The following is a 24,656-nucleotide window of genomic DNA, read 5'->3' on the forward strand; positions in this document are numbered from 1 at the left end:
ATATACAGCTGGAGCAGACTCTGGTGCTGGCTTATCATTATTCAGGTGGAGCAGTCCCCAGTGTTGGTATGATACAGGAGGAGCAGATTCTGGTGCTGCATTATCATTATACAAATAGCAACAACAGAAGCAGAAAGTTCTCTCTATATTTTGGGGCACTCACCCTACTAATAATAAAACGTAACCTGTAATAGTGTCAGTAAGAAATGACCGAGGTGTTATCTGTATAGTGCAATAAGTCAGGAAATACACATAACGTAACAGAAAGACGATATAAAGCCTGGTCTAACCAGGGCCAATAACCCCTCAGCACTGACCAGCTGTGTGATGGGAGACTGATTATCTGTATCATTTATGGTCAGACATATACATAATGGCCCAGTGCTCAGAGGTATGGGGAATATATATATATTTATATATAGTGTAATCACAGTAAATGTAAGGGAGAAGATTCCCTCTGTATAATAAAGCATCGGTAATCCCTTGAAGTGTCTGCACAGGTACCAAATGGGACCTTTGGCCTTTTTATGTTTTGTATGTTATAGATTAACCTATTTATGTATCTATGAGTTTATAATCACATGATGTACACAGTTATTTGCAGCAGTTCTCCCACCCTTAGTATTTTGTGTGTGTGTGTGTGTGTGTGTGTGTGTGTGTGTGTGTGTGTGTGTGTGTGTGTGTGTGTGTGTGTAACTAGCTTTAGTGTTAGCAGCTCCGATACAATGGTTACATCTTGTGTTAATATTTTTACCTATTCCTCTCTTTGTGCCCCCTCCCAGCCTCTGATGATTGCAGACACCTGAAGTGGACATAAGAACATTCCCATAGGTGAGATTGTCACTATCCTGTGATTTATTATTATTCCCGTCTCCCAGCTGTCTCCTTGTACAGGATGTCACACATTAATAAATAACACAATAAAGAACATTACTATATATTAGTCTGGATGTTTTCTCTCTCACAAAGTCTGGCCTCTGGGTATACGGTAGACGAGGATGAAACAAGCGACCCGATTGCCAGGTTCTCTCACAGATGTGGCCATTAGTACATCCCGTACATCTTTAGCCAATTTAGATGCACATGTAGGTAACAATGTCCTCTTGGTTGGTCAATACCATTAATATCATTCTCAGTAATACAATAATACAGATCAGTGGTAGATGGAGCATCAGCTGTAATATCCCTATAGTTATTAGGGAATAACAGAGCACATGTATTACTAGTGGTGTTATATGGAGATGTGACTAAGGTCTGATTCTCAGTAATATAATAATACAGATCAGTGGTAGATGGAGCATCAGCTGTAATACCCCTGTAGTTATTAGGGAATAACAGGACGCGTGTATTACTAGTGGTGTTAGATGGAGATGTGACTAAGGTCTGATTCTCAGTAATACAATAATACAGATCAGTGGTAGATGGAGCATTAGATGTAATAACCCTGTAGTTATTAGGGAATAACAGGACACGTGTATTACTAGTGGTGTTAGATGGAGATGTGACTAAGGGCTGATTCTCAGTAATACAATAATACAGATCAGTGGTAGATGGAGCATCAGCTGTAATACCCCTGTAGTTATTAGGGAATAACAGGACACATGCATTACTAGTGGTGTTAGATGGAGATGTGACTAAGGTCTGATTCTCAGTAATACAATAATACAGATCAGTGGTAGATGGAGCATCAGATGTAATAACCCTGTAGTTATTAGGAATAACAGGACACGTGTATTACTAGTGGCGTTAGATGGAGATGTGACTAAGGGCTGATTCTCAGTAATACAATAATACAGATCAGTGGTAGATGGAGCATCAGATGTAATAACCCTGTAGTTATTAGGGAATAACAGGACACATCTATTACTAGTGGCGTTAGATGGAGATGTGACTAAGGGCTGATTCTCAGTAATACAATAATACAGATCAGTGGTAGATGGAGCATCAGGTGTAATAACCCTGTAGTTATTAGGGAATAACAGGACACATGTATTACTAGTGGTGTTAGATGGAGATGTGACTAAGGGCTGATTCTTAGTAATACAATAATACAGATCAGTGGTAGATGGAGCATCAGGTGTAATAACCCTGTAGTTATTAGGGAATAACAAGACACGTGTATTACTAGTGGTGTTAGATGGAGATGTGACTAAGGGCTGATTCTCAGTAATACAATAATACAGATCAGTGGTAGATGGAGCATTAGCTGTAATAACCCTGTAGTTATTAGGGAATAACAGGACACATGTATTACTAGTGGTGTTAGATGGAGATGTGACTAAGGGCTGATTCTCAGTAATACAATAATACAGATCAGTGGTACATGGAGCATCAGCTGTAATATCCCTGTAGTTATTAGGGAATAACAGGACACATGTATTACTAGTGGTGTTAGATGGAGATGTGACTAAGGTCTGATTCTCAGTAATACAATAATACAGATCAGTGGTAGATGGAGCATCAGCTGTAATAACCTTGTAGTTATTAGGGAATAACAGGACACATGTATTACTAGTGGTGTTAGATGGGGATGTGACTAAGGGCTGATTCTCAGTAATACAGATCAGTGGTAGATGGAGCATCAGATGTAATATCCATGTAGTTATTAGGGAATAACAGGGCACATGTATTACTAGTGGTGTTAGATGGAGATGTGACTAACGGCTGATTCTCAGTAATACAGATCAGTGGTAGATGGAGCATCAGATGTAATAACCCTGTAGTTATTAGGGAATAACAGGACACATGTATTACTAGTGGTGTTATATGGAGATGTGACTATGGTCTGATTCTCAGTAATACAATAATACAGATCAGTGGTAGATGGAGCATCAGATGTAATATCCATGTAGTTATTAGGGAATAACAGGGCACATGTATTATTTACTAGTGGTGTTAGATGGAGATGTGACTAATGACTGATTCTCAGTAATACAATAATACAGATCAGTGGTAGATGGAGCATCAGATGTAATATCCCTGTAGTTATTAGGGAATAACAGGACACATGTATTACTAGTGGTGTTAGATGGAGATGTGACTAAGGGCTGATTCTCAGTAATACAATAATACAGATCAGTGGTAGATGGAGCATCAGCTGTAATATCCCTGTAGTTATTAGGGAATAACAGGACACATGTATTACTAGTGGTGTTAGATGGAGATGTGACTAAGGTCTGATTCTCAGTAATACAATAATACAGATCAGTGGTAGATGGAGCATAAGATGTAATACCCCTGTAGTTATTAGGGAATAACAGGACACATGTGTTACTAGTGGTGTTAGATGGGGATATGACTAAGGGCTGATTCTCAGTAATACAATAATACAGATCAGTGGTAGATGGAACATCAGATGTAATAACCCTGTAGTTATTAGGGAATAACAGGACACATGTATTACTAGTGGTGTTAGATGGAGATGTGACTAAGGTCTGATTCTCAGTAATACAATAATACAGATCAGTGGTAGATGGAGCATCAGATGTCATAACCCTGTAGTTATTAGGGAATAACTGGACACATGTATTACTAGTGGTGTTAGATGGAGATGTGACTAAGGTCTGATTCTCAGTAATACAATAATACAGATCAGTGGTAGATGGAGCATCAGCTGTAATATCCCTGTAGTTATTAGGGAATAACAGGACACATGTATTACTAGCGGTGTTATATGGAGATGTGACTAAGGCTGATGCTCAGTAATACAATAATACAGATCAGTGGTAGATGGAGCATCAGGTGTAATAACCCTGTAGTTATTAGGGAATAACAGGGCACATGTATTACTAGTGGTGTTATATGGAGATGTGACTAAGGGCTGATTCTCAGTAATACAATAATACAGATCAGTGGTAGATGGAGAATCAGATTAATTACCCTGTAGTTATTAGGGAATAACAGGACACATGTATTACTAGTGGTGTTATATGGAGATGTGACTAAGGCTGATTCTCAGTAATACAATAATACAGATCAGTGGTAGATGGAGCATCAGGTGTAATAACCCTGTAGTTATTAGGGAATAACAGGGCACATGTATTACTAGTGGTGTTATATGGAGATGTGACTAAGGGCTGATTCTCAGTAATACAATAATACAGATCAGTGGTAGATGGAGAATTAGCTGTAATAACCCTGTAGTTATTAGGGAATAACAGGACACATGTATTACTAGTGGTGTTAGATAGAGACATGACTATGGTCTGATTCTCAGTAATACAATAATACAGATCAGTGGTAGATGGAGCATTAGCTGTAATAACCCAGTAGTTATTAGGGAATAACAGGACACATGTATTACTAGTGGTGTTAGATAGAGATGTGACTAAGGTCTGATTCTCAGTAATACAATAATACAGATCAGTGGTAGATGGAGCATCAGATGTAATATCCATGTAGTTATTAGGGAATAACAAGACACGTGTATTACTAGTGGTGTTAGATGGAGATGTGACTAAGGGCTGATTCTCAGTAATACAATAATACAGATCAGTGGTAGATGGAGCATTAGCTGTAATAACCCTGTAGTTATTAGGGAATAACAGGACACATGTGTTACTAGTGGTGTTAGATGGGGATATGACTAAGGTCTGATTCTCAGTAATACAATAATACAGATCAGTGGTAGATGGAGCATCAGCTGTAATAACCCTGTAGTTATTAGGGAATAACAGGACACATGTATTACTAGTGGTGTTATATGGAGATGTGACTATGGTCTGATTCTCAGTAATACAATAATACAGATCAGTGGTAGATGGAGCATCAGATGTAATATCCATGTAGTTATTAGGGAATAACAGGGCACATGTATTATTTACTAGTGGTGTTAGATGGAGATGTGACTAATGACTGATTCTCAGTAATACAGTAATACAGATCAGTGGTAGATGGAGCATCAGATGTAATATCCCTGTAGTTATTAGGGAATAACAGGACACATGTATTACTAGTGGTGTTAGATGGAGATGTGACTAAGGGCTGATTCTCAGTAATACAATAATACAGATCAGTGGTAGATGGAGCATCAGCTGTAATATCCCTGTAGTTATTAGGGAATAACAGGACACATGTATTACTAGTGGTGTTAGATGGAGATGTGACTAAGGGCTGATTCTCAGTAATACAATAATAGAGATCAGAGGTAGATGGAGCATCAGCTGTAGTAACCCTGTAGTTATTAGAGAATAACAGGACACATGTATTACTAGTGGTGTTAGATGGAGATGTGACTAAGGTCTGATTCTCAGTAATACAATAATACAGATCAGTGGTAGATGGAGCATAAGATGTAATACCCCTGTAGTTATTAGGGAATAACAGGACACATGTGTTACTAGTGGTGTTAGATGGGGATATGACTAAGGGCTGATTCTCAGTAATACAATAATACAGATCAGTGGTAGATGGTGCATCAGATGTAATAACCCTGTAGTTATTAGGGAATAACAGGACACATGTATTACTAGTGGTGTTAGATGGAGATGTGACTAAGGTCTGATTCTCAGTAATACAATAATACAGATCAGTGGTAGATGGAGCATCAGATGTCATAACCCTGTAGTTATTAGGGAATAACTGGACACATGTATTACTAGTGGTGTTAGATGGAGATGTGACTAAGGTCTGATTCTCAGTAATACAATAATACAGATCAGTGGTAGATGGAGCATCAGCTGTAATATCCCTGTAGTTATTAGGGAATAACAGGACACATGTATTACTAGCGGTGTTATATGGAGATGTGACTAAGGCTGATGCTCAGTAATACAATAATACAGATCAGTGGTAGATGGAGCATCAGGTGTAATAACCCTGTAGTTATTAGGGAATAACAGGGCACATGTATTACTAGTGGTGTTATATGGAGATGTGACTAAGGGCTGATTCTCAGTAATACAATAATACAGATCAGTGGTAGATGGAGAATCAGATTAATTACCCTGTAGTTATTAGGGAATAACAGGACACATGTATTACTAGTGGTGTTATATGGAGATGTGACTAAGGCTGATTCTCAGTAATACAATAATACAGATCAGTGGTAGATGGAGCATCAGGTGTAATAACCTTGTAGTTATTAGGGAATAACAGGGCACATGTATTACTAGTGGTGTTATATGGAGATGTGACTAAGGTCTGATTCTCAGTAATACAATAATACAGATCAGTGGTAGATGGAGAATTAGCTGTAATAACCCTGTAGTTATTAGGGAATAACAGGACACATGTATTACTAGTGGTGTTAGATAGAGACATGACTATGGTCTGATTCTCAGTAATACAATAATACAGATCAGTGGTAGATGGAGCATTAGCTGTAATAACCCAGTAGTTATTAGGGAATAACAGGACACATGTATTACTAGTGGTGTTAGATAGAGATGTGACTAAGGTCTGATTCTCAGTAATACAATAATACAGATCAGTGGTAGATGGAGCATCAGATGTAATATCCATGTAGTTATTAGGGAATAACAAGACACGTGTATTACTACTGGTGTTAGATGGAGATGTGACTAAGGGCTGATTCTCAGTAATACGATAATACAGATCAGTGGTAGATGGAGCATTAGCTGTAATAACCCTGTAGTTATTAGGGAATAACAGGACACATGTGTTACTAGTGGTGTTAGATGGGGATATGACTAAGGTCTGATTCTCAGTAATACAATAATACAGATCAGTGGTAGATGGAGCATCAGCTGTAATAACCCTGTACTTATTAGGTAATAACAGCACACATATATTACTAGTGGTGTTAGATGGAGATGTGACTAAGGGCTGATTCTCAGTAATACAATAATACAGATCAGTGGTAGATGGAGTATCAGCTGTAATATCCCTGTAGTAATTAGGGAATAACAGGACACATGTATTACTAGCGGTGTTATATGGAGATGTGACTAAGGCTGATTCTCAGTAATACAATAATACAGATCAGTGGTAGATGGAGCATCAGGTGTAATAACCCTGTAGTTATTAGGGAATAACAGGGCACATGTATTACTAGTGGTGTTATATGGAGATGTGACTAAGGGCTGATTCTCAGTAATACAATAATACAGATCAGTGGTAGATGGAGAATCAGATTAATTACCCTGTAGTTATTAGGGAATAACAGGACACATGTATTACTAGTGGTGTTATATGGAGATGTGACTAAGGCTGATTCTCAGTAATACAATAATACAGATCAGTGGTAGATGGAGCATCAGGTGTAATAACCCTGTAGTTATTAGGGAATAACAGGGCACATGTATTACTAGTGGTGTTATATGGAGATGTGACTAAGGGCTGATTCTCAGTAATACAATAATACTTATCAGTGGTAGATGGAGCATCAGCTGTAATAACCCTGTAGTTATTAGGGAATAACAGGACACATGTATTACTAGTGGTGTTAGAGACATGACTATGGTCTGATTCTCAGTAATACAATAATACAGATCAGTGGTAGATGGAGCATTAGCTGTAATAACCCAGTAGTTATTAGGGAATAACAGGACACATGTATTACTAGTGGTGTTAGATAGAGATGTGACTAAGGTCTGATTCTCAGTAATACAATAATACAGATCAGTGGTAGATGGAGCATCAGATGTAATATCCATGTAGTTATTTGGGAATAACAGGACACATGTATTACTAGTGGTATTAGATGGAGATGTGACTAAGGGCTGATTCTCAGTAATACAATAGTACAGATCAGTGGTAGATGGAGCATCAGATGTAATAACCCTGTAGTTATTAGGGAATAACAGGGCACATGTATTACTAGTGGTGTCAGATGGATATGTGACTAAGGGCTGATTCTCAGTAAAACAATAATACAGATCAGTGGTAGATGGAGCATCAGCTGTAATATCCCTGTAGTTATTAGGGAATAACAGGACACATGTATTACTAGTGGTGTTAGATGGAGATGTGACTAAGGGCTGATTCTCAGTAATACAATAATAGAGATCAGAGGTAGATTGAGCATCAGCTGTAGTAACCCTGTAGTTATTAGAGAATAACAGGACACATGTATTACTAGTGGTGTTAGATGTAGATGTGACTAAAGTCTGTTTCTCAGTAATACAATAATACAGATCAGTGGTAGATGGAGCATCAGGTGTAATAACCCTGTAGTTATTAGGGAATAACAGGGCACATGTATTACTAGTGGTGTTATATGGAGATGTGACTAAGGGCTGATTCTCAGTAATACAATAATACAGATCAGTGGTAGATGGAGAATCAGATTAATTACCCTGTAGTTATTAGGGAATAACAGGACACATGTATTACTAGTGGTGATAGATGGGGATGTGACTAAGGGCTGATTCTCAGTAATACAATAATACAGATCAGTGGTAGATGGAGCATCAGATGTAATAACCCAGTAGTTATTAGGGAATAACAGGACACATGTATTACTAGTGGTGTTAGATAGAGATGTGACTAAGGTCTGATTCTCTGTAATACAATAATACAGATCAGTGGTAGATGGAGCATCAGATGTAATATCCATGTAGTTATTAGGGAATAAAAGGACACAAGTATTACTAGTGGTATTAGATGGAGATGTGTCTAAGGGCTGATTCTCAGTAATACAATAGTACAGATCAGTGGTAGATGGAGCATCAGATGTAATAACCCTGTAGTTATTAGGGAATAACAGGACACATGTATTAAGAGTGGTGTTAGATTGGGGATGTGACCAAGGGCTGATTCTCAGTAATACAATAATACAGATCAGTGGTAGATGGAGCATTAGATGTAATAACCCTGTAGTTATTAGGGAATAACAGGGCACATGTATTACTAGTGGTGTTAGATGGAGATGTGACCAAGGGCTGATTCTCAGTAATACAATATAACAGATCAGTGGTAGATGGAGCATCAGATGTAATAACCCTGTAGTTATTAGGGAATAACAGGGCACATGTATTACTAGTGGTGTCAGATGGATATGTGACTAAGGGCTGATTCTCAGTAAAACAATAATACAGATCAGTGGTAGATGGAGCATCAGCTGTAATATCCCTGTAGTTATTAGGGAATAACAGGACACATGTATTACTAGTGGTGTTAGATGGAGATGTGACTAAGGGCTGATTCTCAGTAATACAATAATAGAGATCAGAGGTAGATTGAGCATCAGCTGTAGTAACTCTGTAGATATAAGATAATAACAGGACACATGTATTACTAGTGGTGTTAGATGTAGATGTGACTAAAGTCTGATTCTCAGTAATACAATAATACAGATCAGTGGTAGATGGAGCATCAGATGTAATACCCCTGTAGTTATTAGGGAATAACAGGACACATGTATTACTAGTGGTGTTAGATGGGGATGTGACTAAGGACGGATTCTCAGTAATACAATAATACAGATCAGTGGTAGATGGAGCATCAGCTGTAATATCCCTGTAGTTATTAGGAAATAACAGGCACATGTATTACTAGTGGTGTTAGATGGAGATGTGACTAAGGGCTGATTCTCAGTAATACAATAATACAGATCAGTGGTAGATGGAGCATCAGATGTAATAACCCTGTAGTTATTAGGGAATAACAGGACACATGTATTACTAGTGGTGTTAGATGGAGATGTGACTAAGGGCTGATTCTCAGTAATACAATAATACAGATCAGTGGTAGATGGAGCATTAGATGTAATAACCCTGTAGTTATTAGGGAATAACAGGACACGTGTATTACTAGTGGTGTTAGATGGAGATGTGACCAAGGGCTGATTCTCAGTAATACAATAATACAGATCAGTGGTAGATGGAGCATCAGATGTAATAACCCTGTAGTTATTAGGGAATAACAGGACACATGTATTACTAGTGATGTTAGATGGAGATGTGACTAAGGGCTGATTCTTAGTAATACAAAAATACAGATCAGTGGTAGATGGAGCATCAGGTGTAATAACCCTGTAGTTATTAGGGAATAACTGGGCACATGTATTACTAGTGGTGTTAGATGGAGATGTGACTAACGGCTGATTCTCAGTAATACAATAATAGAGATCAGAGGTAGATGGAGCATCAGCTGTAGTAACCCTGTAGTTATTAGAGAATAACAGGACACATGTATTACTAGTGGTGTTAGATGGAGATGTGACTAAGGTCTGATTCTCAGTAATACAATAATACAGATCAGTGGTAGATGGAGCATCAGATGTAATACCCCTGTAGTTATTAGGGAATAACAGGACACATGTATTACTAGTGGTGTTAGATGGGGATGTGACTAAGGACGGATTCTCAGTAATACAATAATACAGATCAGTGGTAGATGGAGCATCAGCTGTAATATCCCTGTAGTTATTAGGGAATAACAGGACACATGTATTACTAGTGGTGTTAGATGGAGATGTGACTAAGGGCTGATTCTCAGTAATACAATAATAGAGATCAGAGGTAGATGGAGCATCAGCTGTAGTAACCCTGTAGTTATTAGAGAATAACAGGACACATGTATTACTAGTGGTGTTAGATGGAGATGTGACTAAGGTCTGATTCTCAGTAATACAATAATACAGATCAGTGGTAGATGGAGCATCAGATGTAATACCCCTGTAGTTATTAGGGAATAACAGGACACATGTATTACTAGTGGTGTTAGATGGGGATGTGACTAAGGACGGATTCTCAGTAATACAATAATACAGATCAGTGGTAGATGGAGCATCAGCTGTAATATCCCTGTAGTTATTAGGGAATAACAGGGCACATGTATTACTAGTGGTGTTGTATGGAGATGTGACTAAGGGCTGATTCTCAGTAATACAATAATACAGATCAGTGGTAGATGGAGCATTAGCTGTAATAACCCTGTAGTTATTAGGGAATAACAGGACACATGTATTACTAGTGGTGTTAGATAGAGACATGACTATGGTCTGATTCTCAGTAATACAATAATACAGATCAGTGGTAGAGGGAGCATTAGCTGTAATAACCCTGTAGTTATTAGGGAATAACAGGACACATGTATTACTAGTGGTGTTAGATGGAGATGTGACTAAGGGCTGATTCTCAGTAATACAATAATACAGATCAGTGGTACATGGAGCATCAGCTGTAATATCCCTGTAGTTATTAGGGAATAACAGGACACATGTATTACTAGTGGTGTTAGATGGAGATGTGACTAAGGTCTGATTCTCAGTAATACAATAATACAGATCAGTGGTAGATGGAGCATCAGCTGTAATAACCTTGTAGTTATTAGGGAATAACAGGACACATGTATTACTAGTGGTGTTAGATGGGGATGTGACTAAGGGCTGATTCTCAGTAATACAGATCAGTGGTAGATGGAGCATCAGATGTAATATCCATGTAGTTATTAGGGAATAACAGGGCACATGTATTACTAGTGGTGTTAGATGGAGATGTGACTAACGGCTGATTCTCAGTAATACAGATCAGTGGTAGATGGAGCATCAGATGTAATAACCCTGTAGTTATTAGGGAATAACAGGACACATGTATTACTAGTGGTGTTATATGGAGATGTGACTATGGTCTGATTCTCAGTAATACAATAATACAGATCAGTGGTAGATGGAGCATCAGATGTAATATCCATGTAGTTATTAGGGAATAACAGGGCACATGTATTATTTACTAGTGGTGTTAGATGGAGATGTGACTAATGACTGATTCTCAGTAATACAATAATACAGATCAGTGGTAGATGGAGCATCAGATGTAATATCCCTGTAGTTATTAGGGAATAACAGGACACATGTATTACTAGTGGTGTTAGATGGAGATGTGACTAAGGTCTGATTCTCAGTAATACAATAATACAGATCAGTGGTAGATGGAGCATCAGATGTAATACCCCTGTAGTTATTAGGGAATAACAGGACACATGTATTACTAGTGGTGTTAGATGGAGATGTGACTAAGGGCTGATTCTCAGTAATACAATAATAGAGATCAGAGGTAGATGGAGCATCAGCTGTAGTAACCCTGTAGTTATTAGAGAATAACAGGACACATGTATTACTAGTGGTGTTAGATGGAGATGTGACTAAGGTCTGATTCTCAGTAATACAATAATACAGATCAGTGGTAGATGGAGCATAAGATGTAATACCCCTGTAGTTATTAGGGAATAACAGGACACATGTGTTACTAGTGGTGTTAGATGGGGATATGACTAAGGGCTGATTCTCAGTAATACAATAATACAGATCAGTGGTAGATGGAGCATCAGATGTAATAACCCTGTAGTTATTAGGGAATAACAGGACACATGTATTACTAGTGGTGTTAGATGGAGATGTGACTAAGGTCTGATTCTCAGTAATACAATAATACAGATCAGTGGTAGATGGAGCATCAGATGTCATAACCCTGTAGTTATTAGGGAATAACTGGACACATGTATTACTAGTGGTGTTAGATGGAGATGTGACTAAGGTCTGATTCTCAGTAATACAATAATACAGATCAGTGGTAGATGGAGCATCAGCTGTAATATCCCTGTAGTTATTAGGGAATAACAGGACACATGTATTACTAGCGGTGTTATATGGAGATGTGACTAAGGCTGATGCTCAGTAATACAATAATACAGATCAGTGGTAGATGGAGCATCAGGTGTAATAACCCTGTAGTTATTAGGGAATAACAGGGCACATGTATTACTAGTGGTGTTATATGGAGATGTGACTAAGGGCTGATTCTCAGTAATACAATAATACAGATCAGTGGTAGATGGAGAATCAGATTAATTACCCTGTAGTTATTAGGGAATAACAGGACACATGTATTACTAGTGGTGTTATATGGAGATGTGACTAAGGCTGATTCTCAGTAATACAATAATACAGATCAGTGGTAGATGGAGCATCAGGTGTAATAACCCTGTAGTTATTAGGGAATAACAGGGCACATGTATTACTAGTGGTGTTATATGGAGATGTGACTAAGGGCTGATTCTCAGTAATATAATAATACAGATCAGTGGTAGATGGAGAATTAGCTGTAATAACCCTGTAGTTATTAGGGAATAACAGGACACATGTATTACTAGTGGTGTTAGATAGAGACATGACTATGGTCTGATTCTCAGTAATACAATAATACAGATCAGTGGTAGATGGAGCATTAGCTGTAATAACCCAGTAGTTATTAGGGAATAACAGGACACATGTATTACTAGTGGTGTTAGATAGAGATGTGACTAAGGTCTGATTCTCAGTAATACAATAATACAGATCAGTGGTAGATGGAGCATCAGATGTAATATCCATGTAGTTATTAGGGAATAACAAGACACGTGTATTACTAGTGGTGTTAGATGGAGATGTGACTAAGGGCTGATTCTCAGTAATACAATAATACAGATCAGTGGTAGATGGAGCATTAGCTGTAATAACCCTGTAGTTATTAGGGAATAACAGGACACATGTGTTACTAGTGGTGTTAGATGGGGATATGACTAAGGTCTGATTCTCAGTAATACAATAATACAGATCAGTGGTAGATGGAGCATCAGCTGTAATAACCCTGTAGTTATTAGGGAATAACAGGACACATGTATTACTAGTGGTGTTATATGGAGATGTGACTATGGTCTGATTCTCAGTAATACAATAATACAGATCAGTGGTAGATGGAGCATCAGATGTAATATCCATGTAGTTATTAGGGAATAACAGGGCACATGTATTATTTACTAGTGGTGTTAGATGGAGATGTGACTAATGACTGATTCTCAGTAATACAGTAATACAGATCAGTGGTAGATGGAGCATCAGATGTAATATCCCTGTAGTTATTAGGGAATAACAGGACACATGTATTACTAGTGGTGTTAGATGGAGATGTGACTAAGGGCTGATTCTCAGTAATACAATAATACAGATCAGTGGTAGATGGAGCATCAGCTGTAATATCCCTGTAGTTATTAGGGAATAACAGGACACATGTATTACTAGTGGTGTTAGATGGAGATGTGACTAAGGGCTGATTCTCAGTAATACAATAATAGAGATCAGAGGTAGATGGAGCATCAGCTGTAGTAACCCTGTAGTTATTAGAGAATAACAGGACATATGTATTACTAGTGGTGTTAGATGGAGATGTGACTAAGGTCTGATTCTCAGTAATACAATAATACAGATCAGTGGTAGATGGAGCATAAGATGTAATACCCCTGTAGTTATTAGGGAATAACAGGACACATGTGTTACTAGTGGTGTTAGATGGGGATATGACTAAGGGCTGATTCTCAGTAATACAATAATACAGATCAGTGGTAGATGGTGCATCAGATGTAATAACCCTGTAGTTATTAGGGAATAACAGGACACATGTATTACTAGTGGTGTTAGATGGAGATGTGACTAAGGTCTGATTCTCAGTAATACAATAATACAGATCAGTGGTAGATGGAGCATCAGATGTCATAACCCTGTAGTTATTAGGGAATAACTGGACACATGTATTACTAGTGGTGTTAGATGGAGATGTGACTAAGGTCTGATTCTCAGTAATACAATAATACAGATCAGTGGTAGATGGAGCATCAGCTGTAATATCCCTGTAGTTATTAGGGAATAACAGGACACATGTATTACTAGCGGTGTTATATGGAGATGTGACTAAGGCTGATGCTCAGTAATACAATAATACAGATCAGTGGTAGATGGAGCATCAGGTGTAATAACCCTGTAGTTATTAGGGAATAACAGGGCACATGTATTACTAGTGGTGTTATATGGAGATGTGACTAAGGGCTGATTCTCAGTAATACAATAATACAGATCAGTGGTAGATGGAGAATCAGATTAATTACCCTGTAGTTATTAGGGAATAACAGGACACATGTATTACTAGTGGTGTTATATGGAGATGTGACTAAGGCTGATTCTCAGTAATACAATAATACAGATCAGTGGTAGATGGAGCATCAGGTGTAATAACCTTGTAGTTATTAGGGAATAACAGGGCACATGTATTACTAGTGGTGTTATATGGAGATGTGACTAAGGGCTGATTCTCAGTAATACAATAATACAGATCAGTGGTAGATGGAGAATTAGCTGTAATAACCCTGTAGTTATTAGGGAATAACAGGACACATGTATTACTAGTGGTGTTAGATAGAGACATGACTATGGTCTGATTCTCAGTAATACAATAATACAGATCAGTGGTAGATGGAGCATTAGCTGTAATAACCCAGTAGTTATTAGGGAATAACAGGACACATGTATTACTAGTGGTGTTAGATAGAGATGTGACTAAGGTCTGATTCTCAGTAATACAATAATACAGATCAGTGGTAGATGGAGCATCAGATGTAATATCCATGTAGTTATTAGGGAATAACAAGACACGTGTATTACTACTGGTGTTAGATGGAGATGTGACTAAGGGCTGATTCTCAGTAATACAATAATACAGATCAGTGGTAGATGGAGCATTAGCTGTAATAACCCTGTAGTTATTAGGGAATAACAGGACACATGTGTTACTAGTGGTGTTAGATGGGGATATGACTAAGGTCTGATTCTCAGTAATACAATAATACAGATCAGTGGTAGATGGAGCATCAGCTGTAATAACCCTGTACTTATTAGGTAATAACAGCACACATATATTACTAGTGGTGTTAGATGGAGATGTGACTAAGGGCTGATTCTCAGTAATACAATAATACAGATCAGTGGTAGATGGAGTATCAGCTGTAATATCCCTGTAGTAATTAGGGAATAACAGGACACATGTATTACTAGCGGTGTTATATGGAGATGTGACTAAGGCTGATTCTCAGTAATACAATAATACAGATCAGTGGTAGATGGAGCATCAGGTGTAATAACCCTGTAGTTATTAGGGAATAACAGGGCACATGTATTACTAGTGGTGTTATATGGAGATGTGACTAAGGGCTGATTCTCAGTAATACAATAATACAGATCAGTGGTAGATGGAGAATCAGATTAATTACCCTGTAGTTATTAGGGAATAACAGGACACATGTATTACTAGTGGTGTTATATGGAGATGTGACTAAGGCTGATTCTCAGTAATACAATAATACAGATCAGTGGTAGATGGAGCATCAGGTGTAATAACCCTGTAGTTATTAGGGAATAACAGGGCACATGTATTACTAGTGGTGTTATATGGAGATGTGACTAAGGGCTGATTCTCAGTAATACAATAATACTTATCAGTGGTAGATGGAGCATCAGCTGTAATAACCCTGTAGTTATTAGGGAATAACAGGACACATGTATTACTAGTGGTGTTAGAGACATGACTATGGTCTGATTCTCAGTAATACAATAATACAGATCAGTGGTAGATGGAGCATTAGCTGTAATAACCCAGTAGTTATTAGGGAATAACAGGACACATGTATTACTAGTGGTGTTAGATAGAGATGTGACTAAGGTCTGATTCTCAGTAATACAATAATACAGATCAGTGGTAGATGGAGCATCAGATGTAATATCCATGTAGTTATTTGGGAATAACAGGACACATGTATTACTAGTGGTATTAGATGGAGATGTGACTAAGGGCTGATTCTCAGTAATACAATAGTACAGATCAGTGGTAGATGGAGCATCAGATGTAATAACCCTGTAGTTATTAGGGAATAACAGGGCACATGTATTACTAGTGGTGTCAGATGGATATGTGACTAAGGGCTGATTCTCAGTAAAACAATAATACAGATCAGTGGTAGATGGAGCATCAGCTGTAATATCCCTGTAGTTATTAGGGAATAACAGGACACATGTATTACTAGTGGTGTTAGATGGAGATGTGACTAAGGGCTGATTCTCAGTAATACAATAATAGAGATCAGAGGTAGATTGAGCATCAGCTGTAGTAACCCTGTAGTTATTAGAGAATAACAGGACACATGTATTACTAGTGGTGTTAGATGTAGATGTGACTAAAGTCTGATTCTCAGTAATACAATAATACAGATCAGTGGTAGATGGAGCATCAGGTGTAATAACCCTGTAGTTATTAGGGAATAACAGGGCACATGTATTACTAGTGGTGTTATATGGAGATGTGACTAAGGGCTGATTCTCAGTAATACAATAATACAGATCAGTGGTAGATGGAGAATCAGATTAATTACCCTGTAGTTATTAGGGAATAACAGGACACATGTATTACTAGTGGTGTTAGATGGGGATGTGACTAAGGGCTGATTCTCAGTAATACAATAATACAGATCAGTGGTAGATGGAGCATCAGATGTAATAACCCAGTAGTTATTAGGGAATAACAGGACACATGTATTACTAGTGGTGTTAGATAGAGATGTGACTAAGGTCTGATTCTCTGTAATACAATAATACAGATCAGTGGTAGATGGAGCATCAGATGTAATATCCATGTAGTTATTAGGGAATAAAAGGACACATATATTACTAGTGGTATTAGATGGAGATGTGTCTAAGGGCTGATTCTCAGTAATACAATAGTACAGATCAGTGGTAGATGGAGCATCAGATGTAATAACCCTGTAGTTATTAGGGAATAACAGGACACATGTATTAAGAGTGGTGTTAGATTGGGGATGTGACCAAGGGCTGATTCTCAGTAATACAATAATACAGATCAGTGGTAGATGGAGCATTAGATGTAATAACCCTGTAGTTATTAGGGAATAACAGGGCACATGTATTACTAGTGGTGTTAGATGGAGATGTGACCAAGGGCTGATTCTCAGTAATACAATATAACAGATCAGTGGTAGATGGAGCATCAGATGTAATAACCCTGTAGTTATTAGGGAATAACAGGGCACATGTATTACTAGTGGTGTCAGATGGATATGTGACTAAGGGCTGATTCTCAGTAAAACAATAATACAGATCAGTGGTAGATGGAGCATCAGCTGTAATATCCCTGTAGTTATTAGGGAATAACAGGACACATGTATTACTAGTGGTGTTATATGGAGATGTGACTAAGGGCTGATTCTCAGTAATACAATAATAGAGATCAGAGGTAGATTGAGCATCAGCTGTAGTAACTCTGTAGATATAAGATAATAACAGGACACATGTATTACTAGTGGTGTTAGATGTAGATGTGACTAAAGTCTGATTCTCAGTAATACAATAATACAGATCAGTGGTAGATGGAGCATCAGATGTAATACCCCTGTAGTTATTAGGGAATAACAGGACACATGTATTACTAGTGGTGTTAGATGGGGATGTGACTAAGGACGGATTCTCAGTAATACAATAATACAGATCAGTGGTAGATGGAGCATCAGCTGTAATATCCCTGTAGTTATTAGGAAATAACAGGCACATGTATTACTAGTGGTGTTAGATGGAGATGTGACTAAGGGCTGATTCTCAGTAATACAATAATACAGATCAGTGGTAGATGGAGCATCAGATGTAATAACCCTGTAGTTATTAGGGAATAACAGGACACATGTATTACTAGTGGTGTTAGATGGAGATGTGACTAAGGGCTGATTCTCAGTAATACAATAATACAGATCAGTGGTAGATGGAGCATTAGATGTAATAACCCTGTAGTTATTAGGGAATAACAGGACACGTGTATTACTAGTGGTGTTAGATGGAGATGTGACTAAGGGCTGATTCTCAGTAATACAATAATACAGATCAGTGGTAGATGGAGCATCAGATGTAATAACCCTGTAGTTATTAGGGAATAACAGGACACATGTATTACTAGTGATGTTAGATGGAGATGTGACTAAGGGCTGATTCTTAGTAATACAAAAAAACAGATCAGTGGTAGATGGAGCATCAGGTGTAATAACCCTGTAGTTATTAGGGAATAACTGGGCACATGTATTACTAGTGGTGTTAGATGGAGATGTGACTAACGGCTGATTCTCAGTAATACAATAATAGAGATCAGAGGTAGATGGAGCATCAGCTGTAGTAACCCTGTAGTTATTAGAGAATAACAGGACACATGTATTACTAGTGGTGTTAGATGGAGATGTGACTAAGGTCTGATTCTCAGTAATACAATAATACAGATCAGTGGTAGATGGAGCATCAGATGTAATACCCCTGTAGTTATTAGGGAATAACAGGACACATGTATTACTAGTGGTGTTAGATGGGGATGTGACTAAGGACGGATTCTCAGTAATACAATAATACAGATCAGTGGTAGATGGAGCATCAGCTGTAATATCCCTGTAGTTATTAGGGAATAACAGGACACATGTATTACTAGTGGTGTTAGATGGAGATGTGACTAAGGGCTGATTCTCAGTAATACAATAATAGAGATCAGAGGTAGATGGAGCATCAGCTGTAGTAACCCTGTAGTTATTAGAGAATAACAGGACACATGTATTACTAGTGGTGTTAGATGGAGATGTGACTAAGGTCTGATTCTCAGTAATACAATAATACAGATCAGTGGTAGATGGAGCATCAGATGTAATACCCCTGTAGTTATTAGGGAATAACAGGACACATGTATTACTAGTGGTGTTAGATGGGGATGTGACTAAGGACGGATTCTCAGTAATACAATAATACAGATCAGTGGTAGATGGAGCATCAGCTGTAATATCCCTGTAGTTATTAGGGAATAACAGGGCACATGTATTACTAGTGGTGTTGTATGGAGATGTGACTAAGGGCTGATTCTCAGTAATACAATAATACAGATCAGTGGTAGATGGAGCATTAGCTGTAATAACCCTGTAGTTATTAGGGAATAACAGGACACATGTATTACTAGTGGTGTTAGATAGAGACATGACTATGGTCTGATTCTCAGTAATACAATAATACAGATCAGTGGTAGAGGGAGCATTAGCTGTAATAACCCAGTAGTTATTAGGAAATAACAGGACACATGTATTACTAGTGGTGTTAGATGGAGATGTGACTAAGGGCTGATTCTCAGTAATACAATAATACAGATCAGTGGTAGATGGAGCATCAGATGTAATACCCCTGTAGTTATTAGGGAATAACAGGACACATGTATTACTAGTGGTGTTAGATGGGGATGTGACTAAGGACGGATTCTCAGTAATACAATTATACAGATCAGTGGTAGATGGAGCATCAGCTGTAATATCCCTGTAGTTATTAGGGAATAACAGGACACATGTATTACTAGTGGTGTTAGATGGAGATGTGACTAATGGCTGATTCTCAGTAATACAATAATACAGATCAGTGGTAGATGGAGCATCAGCTGTAATAACCCTGTAGTTATTAGGGAATAACAGGACACATGTATTACTAGTGGTGTTAGATGGAGATGTGACTAAGGGCTGATTCTCAGTAATACAATAATACAGATCAGTGGTAGATGGAGCATCAGATGTAATACCCCTGTAGTTATTAGGAATAACAGGACACGTGTATTACTAGTGGCGTTAGATGGAGATGTGACTAAGGGCTGATTCTCAGTAATACAATAATACAGATCAGTGGTAGATGGAGCATCAGATGTAATACCCCTGTAGTTATTAGGAATAACAGGACATGTGTATTACTAGTGGCATTAGATGGAGATGTGACTAAGGGCTGATTCTCAGTAATACAATAATACAGATCAGTGGTAGATGGAGCATTAGATGTAATATCCCTGTAGTTATTAGGGAATAACAGGACACATGTATTACTAGTGGTGTTAGATAGAGATGTGACTAAGGTCTGATTCTCAGTAATACAATAATACAGATCAGTGGTAGACGGAGCATTAGCTGTAATAACCCTGTAGTTATTAGGGAATAACAGGACACATGTATTACTAGTGGTATTAGATGGAGATGTGACTAAGGACTGATTCTCAGTAATACTATAATACAGATCAGTGGTAGATGGAGCATCAGATGTAATATCCATGTAGTTATTAGGGAATAACAGGACACATGTATTACTAGTGGTATTAGATGGAGATGTGACTAAGGGCTGATTCTCAGTAATACAATAATACAGATCAGTGGTAGATGGAGAATCAGATGTAATTACCCTGTAGTTATTAGGGAATAACAGGACACATGTATTACTAGTGGTGTTTGATAGAGATGTGACTAAGGTCTGATTCTCAGTAATACAATAATACAGATCAGTGGTAGATGGAACATCAGATGTAATAACCCTGTAGTTATTAGGGAATAACAGGACACGTGTATTACTAGTGGTGTTAGATGGAGATGTGACTAAGGTCTGATTCTCAGTAATACAATAATACAGATCAGTGGTAGATGGAGCATCAGGTGTAATAACCCTTTAGTTATTAGGGAATAACAGGACACATGTATTACTAGTGGTGTTAGATGGGGATGTGACTAAGGGCTGATTCTCAGTAATACAATAATACAGATCAGTGGTAGATGGAGCATCAGATGTAATAACCCTGTACTTATTAGGGAATAACAGGACACATATATTACCAGTGGTGTTAGATGGAGATGTGACTAAGGGCTGATTCTCAGTAATACAGATCAGTGGTAGATGGAGCATCAGATGTAATAACCCTGTAGTTATTAGGGAATAACAGGACACATGTATTACTAGTGGTGTTAGATGGAGATGTGACTAAGGGCTGATTCTCAGTAATACAATAATACAGATCAGTGGTAGATGGAGCATCAGCTGTAATAACCCTGTAGTTATTAGGGAATAACAGGACACATGTATTACTAGTGGTGTTAGATGGAGATGTGACTAAGGGCTGATTCTCAGTAATACAATAATACAGATCAGTGGTAGATGGAGCATCAGATGTAATACCCCTGTAGTTATTAGGAATAACAGGACACGTGTATTACTTGTGGCGTTAGATGGAGATGTGACTAAGGCTGATTCTCAGTAATAACATAATACAGATCAGTGGTAGATGGAGCATCAGGTGTAATATCCCTGTAGTTATTAGGGAATAACAGGACACATGTATTACTAGTGGTGTTAGATGGGGATGTGACTAAGGGCTGATTCTCAGTAATACAATAAAAGAGATCAGAGGTAGATGGAGCATCAGCTGTAGTAACCCTGAAGTTATTAGAGAATAACAGGACACATGTATTACTAGTGGTGTTAGATGGAGATGTGACTAAGGTCTGATTCTCAGTAATACAATAATACAGATCAGTGGTAGATGGAGCATCAGATGTAATACCCCTGTAGTTATTAGGGAATAACAGGACACATGTATTACTAGTGGTGTTAGATGGGGATGTGACTAAGGACGGATTCTCAGTAATACAATAATACAGATCAGTGGTAGATGGAGCATCAGCTGTAATAACCCTGTAGTTATTAGGAAATAACAGGACACATGTATTACTAGTGGTGTTAGATGGAGATGTGACTAAGGGCTGATTCTCAGTAATACAATAATACAGATCAGTGGTAGATGGAGCATCAGATGTAATACCCCTGTAGTTATTAGGGAATAACAGGACATGTGTATTACTAGTGGCGTTAGATGGGGATGTGACTAAGGACGGATTCTCAGTAATACAATTATACAGATCAGTGGTAGATGGAGCATCAGATGTAATATCCATGTAGTTATAAGGGAATAACAGGACACATGTACTACTAGTGGTATTAGATGGAGATGTGACTAAGGGCTGATTCTCAGTAATACAATAGTACAGATCAGTGGTAGATGGAGCATCAGATGTAATAACCCTGTAGTTATTAGGGAATAACAGGACACATGTATTACTAGTGGTGTTAGATGGAGATGTGACCAAGGGCTGATTCTCAGTAATACAATAATACAGATCAGTGGTAGATGGAGCATCAGCTGTAATAACCCTGTAGTTATTAGGGAATAACAGGACACATGTATTACTAGTGGTGTTAGATGGAGATGTGACTAAGGTCTGATTCTCAGTAATACAATAATACAGATCAGTGGTAGATGGAGCATCAGCTGTAATAACCCTTTAGTTATTAGGGAATAACAGGACACATGTATTACTAGTGGTGTTAGATGGGGATGTGACTAAGGGCTGATTCTCAGTAATACAATAATACAGATCAGTGGTAGATGGAGCATCAGATGTAATAACCCTGTACTTATTAGGGAATAACAGGACACATATATTACCAGTGGTGTTAGATGGAGATGTGACTAAGGGCTGATTCTCAGTAATACAGATCAGTGGTAGATGGAGCATCAGATGTAATAACCCTGTAGTTATTAGGGAATAATAGGACACATGTATTACTAGTGGTGTTAGATGGGGATGTGACTAAGGGCTGATTCTTAGTAATACAATAATACAGATCAGTGGTAGATGGAGCATCAGGTGTAATAACCCTGTAGTTATTAGGGAATAACTGGGCACATGTATTACTAGTGGTGTTAGATGGAGATGTGACTAAGGGCTGATTCTCAGTAATACAATAATAGAGATCAGAGGTAGATGGAGCATCAGCTGTAGTAACCCTGTAGTTATTAGAGAATAACAGGACACATGTATTACTAGTGGTGTTAGATGGAGATGTGACTAAGGTCTGATTCTCAGTAATACAATAATACAGATCAGTGGTAGATGGAGCATCAGATGTAATACCCCTGTAGTTATTAGGGAATAACAGGACACATGTATTACTAGTGGTGTTAGATGGGGATGTGACTAAGGACGGATTCTCAGTAATACAATAATACAGATCAGTGGTAGATGGAGCATCAGCTGTAATATCCCTTTAGTTATTAGGGAATAACAGGACACATGTATTACTAGTGGTGTTAGATGGAGATGTGACTAAGGGCTGATTCTCAGTAATACAATAATAGAGATCAGAGGTAGATGGAGCATCAGCTGTAGTAACCCTGTAGTTATTAGAGAATAACAGGACACATGTATTACTAGTGGTGTTAGATGGAGATGTGACTAAGGGCTGATTCTCAGTAATACAATAATACAGATCAGTGGTAGATGGAGCATCAGATGTAATACCCCTGTAGTTATTAGGGAATAACAGGACACATGTATTACTAGTGGTGTTAGATGGAGATGTGACTAAGGGCTGATTCTCAGTAATACAATAATACAGATCAGTGGTAGATGGAGCATCAGATGTAATACCCCTGTAGTTATTAGGAATAACAGGACACGTGTATTACTTGTGGCGTTAGATGGAGATGTGACTAAGGCTGATTCTCAGTAATAACATAATACAGATCAGTGGTAGATGGAGCATCAGGTGTAATATCCCTGTAGTTATTAGGGAATAACAGGACACATGTATTACTAGTGGTGTTAGATGGGGATGTGACTAAGGGCTGATTCTCAGTAATACAATAAAAGAGATCAGAGGTAGATGGAGCATCAGCTGTAGTAACCCTGAAGTTATTAGAGAATAACAGGACACATGTATTACTAGTGGTGTTAGATGGAGATGTGACTAAGGTCTGATTCTCAGTAATACAATAATACAGATCAGTGGTAGATGGAGCATCAGATGTAATACCCCTGTAGTTATTAGGGAATAACAGGACACATGTATTACTAGTGGTGTTAGATGGGGATGTGACTAAGGACGGATTCTCAGTAATACAATAATACAGATCAGTGGTAGATGGAGCATCAGCTGTAATATCCCTGTAGTTATTAGGATATAACAGGACACATGTATTACTAGTGGTGTTAGATGGAGATGT

The 24,656-nt window shown here is 38.0% G+C and overlaps 1 protein-coding gene across 3 annotated transcripts in view; it reads left to right on the forward strand.

Moving 5' to 3' along the window:
• LOC148453573 (uncharacterized) overlaps nt 1–24,656 on the forward strand; it is a 286,887-nt gene that overhangs the window by 182,768 nt on the left and 79,463 nt on the right. The window lies entirely within an intron of this gene.

Source organism: Taudactylus pleione, unplaced genomic scaffold (genome assembly GCF_031769625.1).
Source record: "Taudactylus pleione unplaced genomic scaffold, aTauple2 ptg001127l, whole genome shotgun sequence".
Lineage (NCBI taxonomy): Eukaryota > Metazoa > Chordata > Amphibia > Anura > Myobatrachidae > Taudactylus > Taudactylus pleione.